Below are 12,954 nucleotides of genomic sequence, written 5' to 3'. Positions count from 1 at the left end.
TAATTTAATTAAATTTCATTATTTTGAAATATTATGTTGGCACAAAGGCTTTTGGTTATATGGATCACTTTTGTCATGTTTAAGTCGGGGTTTTAAGTGTTCCCATCACCCAGGTAGTGTTCACTGTACTGGTAGGTAGGACTTCTCCTAGACCCACCTTTCCTCCACTCTCTGTTTGATTTTCACTGAGATTTATGTCCTTCTGTACACGTGTGTGCTCCCTGGTGAATTCCAATTTAATAATGAGTACAGGTGGTGTTTTCTGTTCATCAGATACTTCAATTAGGCCATCTAGGTTGTTGCAAAAGGTCTTGATTCATCTTTCTTCATTGCTGAGTAGTATTTCACAGTATACACACAGCACATTTTGTTAATCAACTCATCAACTGATGGGCACTTGGTTGATTCCACATCTTCGCAATTGTGAATTATGCTACAATAAACATTTGAGGTTTGGTGCCTTTTTGATTAAAGGGCTTCTTTACTCTTGGTATTTAACCAAAGGAAAAGTAGTGAGATTATTGGATCAAATGTCAGGGCTGCTTTTAGTTCTCTGAAGAGTTTCATTACCATTTTTTATAGAACTCAAGCAAATCAGGAAAAAAAAAAAAAACAACCCAAACAATCCCTAAAAAGTGAACAAAAGGCATTTTTCAATTTAATTGTTATTAGGGGTTCAGGTAAAGTTTAGGTCAGCGGTTCTCCACCTGTGGGTCACGATCCACAGGAACTGTATTAAAGGCTCATGGCATTAGGAAGGTTGAGAACTGCTGCCTTAGGTCTTTAAAATATTCTTAATCATCTATAACAGTAATAAATAAATAAAGCCCAAGTAGGGTTTTGTGTTTGGATTGAATTTAGAGACTATTCTCCTTAGTGCCATATCTATATTGGATTTATCTCAGTTTCCTCAGTTAAATACCAGTTACAGTCTCCTTTGGTTTCCTTATTCTGGGTGATTTTTCTCTGAGATTATCTTTCACCTTTGTTGGCAGCAAGCACACCATTTCAGCATTATCATATTGTTTATTTTACTTTGTTTGCTAATGCACCGTCACAGCTAGGAAGACTTCACAGCTTTGAATATGAATGTAACATCTGGTTTAGTTTCAATAAAATTTCATGCTGCAAATGCAAATATGATTTTTTTTGTACTTCGACAAAAGGTCTCAGATAGTCATTCTAACGAAGGCCTATTTCTACATTCTGCTTCCTGAACGCCATGGTGTTGCCCTAATTTTTTTCTTCATTATTATTTCTTATTATTATTGTTTTGGAAGGAAGCATAAACATGGTTAAAACTTTAACTAATTTGTAAATTTGCCATGTACTTCATTTTTCAGATTTTGAGGACTCCATGCAACAAGTAAAACATCTTTCTATAGCCTAACTGAGCTTATACATCAAGACAATTTTGTGACATGTTATTACATAAGATTCATCTCTCAACTAGAAAATCAAAATCATATAGTCTGATAAAAGCTCTACAGCAAAGACCCTTGATCCGTCTGGTATTCTAAATGTTTTCAGCAGTTAGAAATGTAAACAAATGCATCTTGTTGTGATGTTTATTGGAGCAAGGTCAGAAAACAGAATTGGTGTCTACATATGTAAGTCATAGGCCATACATTTCCATTTTCAGGTAATGAAGCTTGGATTCATTGAAATATCCTTTACTCACAGCTACAAGTTTAGGGAAGTTATATTTAAAATAACCTTCTTCAGAAATTTCTTACATCTATTACAGGTTCAACTATGAGAACAACTCAAAGACGTATTGGCAAAAAACTTTCACTTAGAAGATTTGTTGAGTTGGGAGAAATAAAACTATGTATGTATAAAAACAAAAAGTAAAAACGGCAGTCAAGACATGAACGCTAATTGGTGTGATACTTGCCAGCATTATGGAAATTTAGGAAATTCAGAAAGTACATTTGCCTAAGTATCAGGAGGAAACACAGAAAAATAAAAATTAGCGTTGAGCTGTGGCTATTAAATTGATGAGCTGTGAGTAGAAGGAAGCATTTTGGGGGAAGGAGCTAAGGAAATTTTACCCCAAATTATGACTACTTAACATAAAGAATATTTTGAATTAAGGGACATTCACAATCAGAAAGCATTGGAAGGGGCTGTCCATTTAGCTGCATAAAACCAGACTGATCTGATCAGGGGACAACCAAAGGGGGCAATTCACTTCCTTTCCTCCCCCTGAATGGAGCAAATCATTAAAACACAATACCTGTCTCTCAGGTTAATTTAGAACTCAATCTGTTTCCCTCACCTATTCATCTCTCCTAGCAACCACTTGCTGTTCCCATTCACCACCTTCTCCCCACTCCCTTCAAAAAGGCATCTATAAAGGTATCTGGCCATCACTGACATTGGCTCATCATTCTTGTGCTTCCTCCCATGCACATGGTATTAGGAAATAAACCTTCCATTTAAATCTGATGTAATCATGAGTTGATCTTTCAAGGAACCAACCAAGGGAAAAGAGCAAGTTTTGCAGTGTTCCCTACATGGGTGAGGAGAATGGACTAATAAAAGACCTGGATGGTGGAAAAATCCAGGCATTTACAGGTGTAGTTCTCTACCCAGTATGTTGCAGCAGCATCCTGGAAACTTGACCCTGGTTCCCAAGCTTGCCTACATGATTTTTTGCTACTCTTGGGCTTGGCCTGGGTCATCTAGGCCCTGAGTCCCATAGGACAGTGAACCTTTGTGCATTGAAGTTCCTGCTCTATACTATCTTGTGGGTATACCATGATTTGAACAATATTTTGAAATGACGTTTTAGGTTACAATAGTTACAACTTCCTGAGAGGTCAAAAACTGAAACTAAAAGATTATTCCAAAACGTGAAATGAAAGGAAACTGAGTCTGTGTGGGCAGTGTTGGCCTTTGTTTCTACTGGGTGAGAGTGAGCTGAGCTCAAGAAGGAAGCAGCACATGGGTTAAAGTGGATGGAAATTTAAAGGGTCAGAAGGGTAGGGGGTGGGCACATTCCCTTTTTCCTGGGTGGGACATTCTATTTGGGTAAGTCTCTCCATTTGACTCTATCACTTCTAGTTCATGCTAACTAGATTAGAGGTTCAATGAAGACAGTAGGAAGCTTTCCAAAATAGATTTTGTTCTTGTTGCTCATGGTGTGCATGAGTGAGTGTGTATGTGTGCATATATATACACACACACATATATATATACACACTTTTATACATATACATACACACACATACACACATACATATACACACTTTTATACATATAACTCTCACCTTTGGAGCAAGCCTATTGGTAATAGCATACAAGCTCTTTTTCTTGACTAGTGTCTGTGAAACTGTGCTATCAGGCATAATCTATAGTAGTTCTCTAATTCTTGGAAAGGAAAGAGATGCAACAGCAACAACAAGAAAAAAGGTTTATAATCAGATAGACTTTAAAACAGGCCATTACTGGAACTTTCTAGCCATGAGCATAGTAATTCTAAATTCTTGAGATAAGACATGTAAATACCAAGCCTGACTTTGGTATATTTAGGAAATTAGGGACTCAGGTATAAAGAAGTTTTTTTTATCCTTCCACATATCTCTGTCTATACACATACAGGTATATGCCAGCTATTTTAACAAATTATTCTCGGTAATCTTCATCTCTCTCTCTTTTTCAAGTGTTTAAATGCACAAGATTCAAAACTTGCTTTTGAAAAAAGATTTCTTCTATTTATTTTGATTTTCAATAATACCTTGAATTCTAGAAATATTTGTTCTAACGTGTTCTATTGAATTTCTCCAAATCAATTGTAGATATATCTTTGTAATCTGTGTCAGAAATTATAAAACATTTCTTGATATTGAAATATTTGAATGTTTAACATTTTATGTTCTTGTGTAAATTGATTACACTTCATTTTTATAACCTTACTTTTTAGAAAAGTTTTATTTTTAGAAAAATGGAGAAGATAGTACAGAATTTTCATTTACCCAGTTTCCTTTGTATTAACATCTTACATTGTATGAATACATTTGTTGTAATTAATAAAACTATATTTATATGTTATTATTAACTAACTTTATAACTACTTTATTCAGGTTTCTTTATTTCATATTATATTTACTTTTCCTTTCTCTTTACACTCCTCTAAACTCTGATGGTTTCCGAGACTTTCTTTGCTCTTTATAACCCTAAATATTTTGAGAAATACTATTCAGGTATTTTGCAGAATGTCTGTCTTAGTCTTGTCCACTACTTTCATCATAATTACCTGGGGAATACTACTTATTGTAAGGTCATGAAGATAAAGTACCATTTTCATCACATCATATCAAAGGAACATACCATCATTATGACTTCTTGACTTTGATGCTAACCTTGAGTTCCTAGCTTGAGGTAGTGTTTGTCAATTTTCTTCATTGTAAAGTCATTCTTCCTTTATCCTCTCATTTAATACTGTACTCTTTGGAATAATGTCATTATCACAGCCCTTCAGGAAGGAGTGAGGAGTTAGGCTCCATCTACAGGAGAATACAGTACCTAAAAAACATTGTGTGGAATTTGCTTGCATGAGAAATCCGTTTCTTTTTTTATTTGCACACCCTATCCCTTATACATGTCAATATGGACTCATGGATCTGTATTTTATAATTTTGGTTATACCCAATACTACTTTTTAATGTTGTTCAAAGTGTTCTAGCTTTTCTATTGAAAATTCTATGATTTGACTTCCGGGTCCTTTTGAAAAATTCTCACCATTTTTTTTTTTTTTGATGTTTATTTGTTTGTTTATTTTTGATGTTTGTTTGTTTGAACACTTCCTTATTTTCTGGTATCATAAAACACTGAAGGGTCATCTTGTATACTTCCTTCCAGAACCAGCCGTTGATCTAAGTTATCCTTCAGTGGAATCAGAAGCCAAGATGTGGCATTAAGTATACCTGTTCCTATGAGGTGCTATTTCATCTATCGCAGTTGATACAGCAAGGAAGTATATGTATGGATACTAATCTCATTTATGAATTCATATCCAAAAAAATGTGGTTTATCTGTAATTGTTCCTTCCAAAAATAGAAGACTGGCTCTCACCTTGTCCATCTATTTACTCAGTTTAGTTATAATATACATATATAATGATACAGGATTGTTAACCTATACCTCATGGAATACAACTTTATCAACTATCATATTTCTATGCAGTTCCTTCTTCCTTTAGCTTTAGGCTCCACTCACTTCCAAAGTTATTTAGGTCAGTAACTTTCTGTTCACCTACACATACCTCCTTCAGTGAGGTTGTTTCATAAATGTGCGTGTATGGTTAGATTTTATTACATTCTTCCTGTCTCTCTATATAAAATGTTTAAAATTTGTATACATTAATGATCACTATTTGTCCTATACAATTATATGGATTTTCACAAATCACAAGATCATATATTCATAATTACAACATTATACAAAATACTTCCATAGCCCTAAAGGATTAAATGACTTTCTCCTATTCCACCCTCACCTCCACCCCAAATGTCTGGCAATCGCTTATCATTTTACTGCCTCTAAACTTTTAAGTTTTCAAAAAAAGTCATATAATTGGAAATATATTATACATATCTATCTCAGAGTGGTATTTTTGCTGAACAATATATACTAAATATTGATCCTTACGTTATTATGCCTTCATAGTTCATTTCTTTTTATTGATGAATAGTACTCTCTTGCATGGATATACTATAGTTTTATTTTTTCCCATTCACCAATTGACCAGTATCTTGGTTGTTTAAAATTTTGGGAAATTATAAATGAAGTTGTTATAAACATTTATTTATGAATTTCGTGGTTTTCTTTTTCAAATCAGTTGTGTAAATTCCTAAAAGTGTAATTAATGAATCCTATGGCAATACCATGTTTTGCTATGTATGAGGCTGCTGCTAGAATTTAAACGTGTCCCCTCCAAAATCCAAGTATTGCCAATAACATGGTATTAATAGTTGGGGGTTATTATGCCATGCGGGATTTTTCCTCACGAATGAGATTAAGCCTTTAAAAAGCAGCCTCACTTAGCATTTGGCCTCTCTCCCTTGTATGTTCTGCCATGCTGGGTGGCAACAAGAAGGACTTTACTCTATACCAAATGCTGGCACCTCCCAGCCTCTTGCACTTCCCAGCCTCCAAAACTATGAGAAATAAATTCTTATCCTTTGTAACTTAGCGTAATGTATCCTGCAGCACAAGTGGACTAAGACAGCTGCCAAACTGCCTTTTACAGTGGCTGTATCATTCTGCATTCTTGCCAACCATGAATGAGAATTCTGTTTGCTTCTTATCCTTGGGAATTTATATTGAAAGATTTTGGAATTTTAGCCATCCTTCTAGGTGTGTGGTTGTATATCCTTTTTTTCATTTTTAATTTCCTGGCAACATATTATGTTGGTTATTTTCTCATGTTTTAATTTCCCATCTGTATATTTTATTTGGCAAGGTGTTTTAAAGTATTTTGTCTCATTTTTAGAATGGGACGAATGGTTTTATTACTGCTGAGTTTTAAGAGTCAACTATATATTTGTATCTTGGGCATCAGTCCTTTATCAGGTATGTACTTCACAATTATTTTTTCCAAGCCTGTAGGTTTTATTTTTTTATTCTTTTAACAGTGACCTCAGAGAAGTATTGAATTTTAATAAAGCCCAATTACCAATCTTATATTTCATGGGTCATGGATTTTGCATTTAATCTAAAAACTTATTGCCAAATGCAAGGTCACTTAAAATTTTTTCTATAATTTCTTCTATAAGTTTTATGTTTTATTTTTTTGCCTTTACGTCTGAAATACATTTTGAGTTAATGTTTGTGAAAGGTATATGATTTGTGTCAAGGTTAAAGGTGTTTCTTTTTAAATGGAAATCAAATAACTGTTGTCTCAGACACAGTTTTTAAAAATATCATCTTTTCTCTAATGAATTTCTTTTTTATTTATTTTTACATGTACATGTGTTTGTTAGGTTTCCATTTTTTGCCTTCACAAAATTAAAGAGGCTTAAAATTTAATAACAATAACAATGTTTAAGGTAAGGACTAGAAACAAAAACCTTGTAAAGAATAAATGAACATAAATACATTCAGAAAAGAAATCAGAGGATTGCTGCATCAAAATATTAAGCAATAATGATAATAATAATAATGCAAAGAAAGTAACATTCACATTGTCAAAGAAGTATGACTATTATAGAATGCTTTGACTCTGAGATTCAGTATGGAGTCAGTTAACTTCTTCTTATTATTTCTTTTTAAGTCTCAAAAAATAGACAACTAATATTTATAAATAAAAGTAAAAGATAATTTCAAAAAACAGGTCATGCCAAATCTTATAGACAATAGAAAAAGAAGAAATACTTCAAAATCATTCTACTTCATCTGGGTATACCTGATATTAAAATTGGAGAGAATATATTATTATAAAAGGGAAATTACAAACATATGTCACTTATAAATGAGGATACAATATCCTAAACAACATATTAACAAGTTGAATTAATAATTAATGTTTAAGTAATGTAAACATTTTGGTCAAAATTAAATACAATTTATGTGAGAATTAGTCACTATTTTTTCTTTGCTGTTTGTGTCTATTTCTAAGCTCCCTGTTTTATTCCTTTCACTTATGTGTCTATCCTTTTGCCAAACCACAGTATCTCAGTGACTGTAACTTCTGAGTAAGACTTGAAATCAGGCAATTTATCCAACTTTGTTATTTGGTTCACTACTACATTGGCTATACCTGGTTTTTTGTTTTTTTTTTTTTTTTTTTCCATTTCAAATAAACTTTAGAATCAAATTGCCAATACCTAACAGGATGGGTTTTCCAAACTTGCGTAAATAAACATAGCTTGTAGATCAAGTCAGGAAGAATTTTCATCTAACAATATCAAGTCTTCAAGTCCATGAACACAGAACTTTTTTGCTTATTTTCATTTTCTTTATGTTCTTCTATCAATGTTTTGTGTTTTTTGAATATAGATTTCATATTTGTTTTTTGAGATTTGGAACTCCTTATTTTACTGCTTTGCACTATTTTAAGTGGCAATGATATTGTTTTAAATTTCCAATTATTCATTGCTAAACATATGGAAGAGCCATGGACCGGTCTGTATAAACAATATATCTTAGAAATTTGTATTAATCCCCAAACCCTGAAGAAGAAAAGAAATAGCCATGATCAGAGCAAAACTAAATGAAATTCAGAACAAAAAACTATACAGAAGGTTAATGAAGCAAAAAGTTGGTTCTTTAAAAGATAAACAAAATTGGCAATGCTCTCGCTAGATTGACCAGAAATGGAAAAGAAAAAACTTTAATAAGCTCAATTAAAAAATTAAAAAGGAAAATCACAACTGAAATCATGAGAATACAAAACTTTATCTCAGAATATGATAAAAATATCTAGGGTCATAAGCCTGAAAACATGGAGGAAATGGACAAATTCTGGGAAGCAAACATCCTCCCTAGGCTCAGTCAGGAGGAATAGAACTCCTGAACAGACCAATATCAAACACTGAAATAAAAAATCTTCCAACAAATAAAAGTCCTGTCCCAGACAGTTTCACACCCAAATTTTACCAAATGTACAAAGAACTTGTACTTATACTGCAAAAATTATTCCATAACATTGAGAAGGAAGGAATCCTCTCCAACTTGTTCCATGAAGCCAATATCACCTTGACACAAAAGTTCAGAAAGGACACAACTATAATAGAAAACTATTGACCAATAACCCTATGAATATAGATGTAGAAAGTCTCAATAAAATCTTAGCAAACCAAATTCCTCAACTCAAGACCCTTCTCCCAAGAGCAAGGTCATTGTTCCTGGGAAAGAATACAATGACCCAGTCATCACAGGTAATGTCCTTTTTGACAAGGATAAAGCTGGCAACAGAGGTCAGGGAACTTCAGTCACATAAGCATAAATCCCTGTCAGGATGTCAACCCTTGATTGTGTCAGTCATAAATGTCAAATGCTGTACATTTATGTGTTTGCCCTCTCATTGTTTTCCAAACTATGTTAGCAGGAGCAATCCCATTCCAGCAATAAATTTACAAGTTCAGACAAACTACACCTGAGAGCACTGTTCATAAAGCTGCTTCTGCTTGACTTCATGAACTGCATACTTAACCTGCAAGTGATGAGGAGTATTCATTTAATTATAACTTGTCTGGTATGTGTCACTAATTAAGAAACAGGATGGGTCCTCCAGTGCAGACTGGAGATTTCTATAAGAGAAGATAAAATTCACTATGTAAGAGTCTTCCCTGTGCTTTTGATAAAAAAAAAAAAGAAAAGAAAAGAAAAGGAAATGAAAGATTAAAAATAAGAAAGAAACAATTTCATGTTTATTATGTGCAACCCAAGTCCTGGATATTTTATGTCATTTTCATTTAAATTAACTTCACACATCACCACATTTTCAGTTACGTGTTATTTCTCCAAGCTACAGGTGTAAAAAATAAAAGAGTGAGACAAACGAGCAAGTAGTAATTATATTGATTATAGGACCAAAATAATTAGCAAGTTTGCTATACTAAATATATATAGGACTTTGTAGAGAGATTGATTAGGAAAACATTCTGTTCAAACACATATAGAACATTTACAATATTACTATGTTTTAGGTCACAAATGAGGTTACTCACATGTTCCTTCTTCACTCTCAGATACATTGCTTCCCACTTCATAAGAGAACAACTGTAAAAACTTCCACACGTGTCCAACTCCACTTCTGCACACCTATGGGGGTCTGTTATACACCCAGGTTGCATCCTTGTTGTTATCAATGATTTTTAACAGTCGTTCTGGCAGTCGACCTCTCTATTTCCTCATTTGATGCCATTCCTTGCCTACTTTATTCTTTCTTCTATACTCCCATTATTTCTACTCCTCATTTTTCATCAGCATACACATGTGCTATTGTTTTTTCATATTCTTATAAAAGGAAAAACTTTCTGGATCATCTATCTTGTTATCTACTGCTCTATTTTGTCTCCTCTTCTTTAGAGCAAGACTCCAGTAAAGTATCATCCATCTGTATTATCTTCAGTTCCTCTCCTCCCTTTCTCTCTAAAATCTCCTTTTGTTGGGTTGTCATGCCTCCACTCTCTCCCTGAAACTTCCTACCTGGGTTATTGATGACTTCCACTTTGTTAATACTATATTCAGCTGTATCAGTCTTCATCTGACTTGACTTATTAGCAACATTTGACATTAAAATTAATCATTTTCTTTGCACTCGAACACTTTCTTTATTTGGCTTCCAGTATTTCCTTTTTTTTTTTTTTTTAATTGCTCGAGAATCATTGCGGATACAGAGAGCCAGATTACACTGCTTGCATTTGCTGTTTAAAGTACCTCTATTAATAGCGTCCCACCCCTAAGAGGTGTGTCACTCACGGTGGCCCCACACCCGCCTCCCTCCGTCCCTCTTTCTGTTCCTCCATGGAGCTTCCCCTGCCCTTTCCCAAGTCCCGTTTGTTGCCTCCCGCCTCACTGGTTAGTCTTTCCTGTTTCCTTTGCTGATTTCTTCTTTTCTCACTGACTTGTAAATGTTGCTGTGAGGCAGGATTTCAACTTGAGACTTTTTCTCTCATTTATGTTTTCTGAGATGATTTCATCTACTAACATGGATTTAAATGCCATTTTTATGTTGAAAATTCAACAGTTCATATCTCCATCTCAAGGTGCTCCTCTGAACTTAAGACCTCTATATCCCGTAACTACAACCTCCCTACCTGGCTATTAGATATCTGATAGATAACTCAAATTTAATAGCTATAGAATGATATTCTAATCTTCCTTTAAAACCTGCCTTTCTTTTTTTTAATCTGTCTTCATCTTGCATACTGACAATGTCATCCTTCTACTTGCTCAGGAAAACATAACTTTAGATCTATCCTTAATCCTTTAGCTTAGAATGTAAAGCAAATTTATGCACAAATCTTATGGGCTCTATCTTCAAAATATAAATTCTAAACATTCCCTCCTATTACCCCTTCTGAGTGATCTCTTTAATAGCCGGTACAACTTTATAGGTTTATGCAATAAAAGTCACAATTCTGAATGTTTCAGAGATCACGGAGAAAAACAATGTAAAATTTGAGAACATTTAAAATTTAGTAAAATTTAAAAAGCTTCATATCTCTTATATATGCACATTTCTTATATTAAACTTATTAATAGCTATACAGTTCTATAAAAGACAATTACTCTTGTCTGCTTTCCCCAACATTCTCCAGTTCTTTCTATACTTTTCCCTTCACTATCCCTCATTTCCTATTTCACTATTCCCTTGGAATTTCACAAACACTTTGAGGGATTTGATAATTTCTCTGGCTTCTGTTGCACACTTATCTTGTAATAGTTAATTGTCCACATGCTTCTCAGTAATTAAAAGTAATACAGCTGCTACTAGATGATAACTTCCTTTCTTTTTTGTTGTAAGGCCCTTGCTTGTTGCTTTCAAGCAGGAAATTATGAGATGGTTGTCAGTCTTCCCATGATGAATATTAGCTCTAACAATATCTAATTTATAACTTAATGCTGTGTTACTGTGCCTTTCTGAGTATAAGGCATATTTTCATTTTGACTTAAAATCATATTAGTCCTTTCAGAAGACATTTTAACTAACAATTTAACTTAACATTTATAACATTAACCATGCACATAGCTAACTGAGGATGATAGTGTAGAGGGTTGTCCAAGTTGTGCACAAGTTGGCAATGATAACCACATCATGGCTGTTTCCTTGCTAAGACCAATTATGAGGCTCATTAAAATTTCAGAAACTTTGATACATGAAAAACATTTTAATCTTACACTCCATAAAACATTGTATTTTTCTTTTTTTTATTTCTGTTCTTAGTTTTAAAGTCAAAAATAAATTTTACATTGTTTGATTATCATTAATTCCCAAACCTTTTGTAACACATAATTTTTTTTAATCTTGCTATTGAAGTCATCTGTCTGATAATGCTTTTACTTTTGGTTTCTATGTGGTAAAATCTATATGGCATTGTATGAATAAAGAATATATTTATAGTCATTCATATTTATATGATAAGTGCTTAATATGTAATTCAGGATGTTTAAATTTCATTGCAATGTATCTGATTGGACCTTTTCACAAATTATACTGTTTATACTCTCTATGTAACATGATCATATATAATTTATCTTCCGCAATAAAGCATTTAGAGTAAAAGGGAGTATTAAATAATTAAAATTATGTAGCTTCTTGAAATGTATATTTGTTGAATGGAAAACCAGTATTTTTTTTTTAAATATGGAATGCTTCACGAATTTGCGTGTCATCCTTGCGCAGGGGCACGCTAATCTTCCCTGTATCGTCCCAATTTTAGTATATGCGCTGCCGAAGCGAGCACTTTTTTTTTTTTTTTTTTTTTTGCAGTTTTTGACCGGGCCTGGGTTTGAACCTGCCACCTCTGCTATATGGGGCTAGTGCCCTACTCCTTTGAGCCACAGGAGCCACCCTAATGGAAAACTAGTTTTTACTATGTTGGTGGAACTATATTTCTGTTCAAAAACTATCTTTAAGAGTAAAATTCTTAATATTTTCAAGCCACATTTTAAAAACCTTTTTTATATTGCTTAAATGAAAATTAAAAGTAACAGGCAGAATTATTTTTAGTAATGCATAGCATATACATTACTTTTTTATTACATATCCATGTTTAATAATATGTTAATGACATTTTCTGAAAACTACTTTAGTGTGGTCATTATTAAATTTAAACAAACTTTCTTAAAATCTTCTTCAAAATTTTATTTCATTGTTACTAAACATAAAATTGTTGTCACCTTTAATAATCTCCTCATAATATTTAGACTTGAGAAAGCACTCTACAAAGATGCTGAGAAATATTTTAGGTTAAAATATAATTTTACTAAATGAAAAAT

The 12,954-nt window shown here is 33.1% G+C and overlaps 1 non-coding gene across 1 annotated transcript; it reads right to left on the bottom strand.

Annotated features, from left to right (window-relative positions):
- Window positions 1–12,313: 12,313 nt before the first annotated feature.
- LOC128582751 (U6 spliceosomal RNA) lies at window positions 12,314–12,419 on the bottom strand. Its single transcript, XR_008379197.1, has one exon. It is a non-coding gene; the product is annotated as a U6 spliceosomal RNA (small nuclear RNA).
- Between the last annotated feature and the right edge of the window lie 535 nt (window positions 12,420–12,954).

The sequence above is a fragment of the Nycticebus coucang genome, chromosome 3, assembly GCF_027406575.1.
Source record: "Nycticebus coucang isolate mNycCou1 chromosome 3, mNycCou1.pri, whole genome shotgun sequence".
NCBI classification, from domain to species: Eukaryota; Metazoa; Chordata; class Mammalia; order Primates; family Lorisidae; genus Nycticebus; species Nycticebus coucang.
Note: the sequence above shows the minus strand (reverse complement) of the source record. Positions and strands in the feature narration are given on the sequence as shown.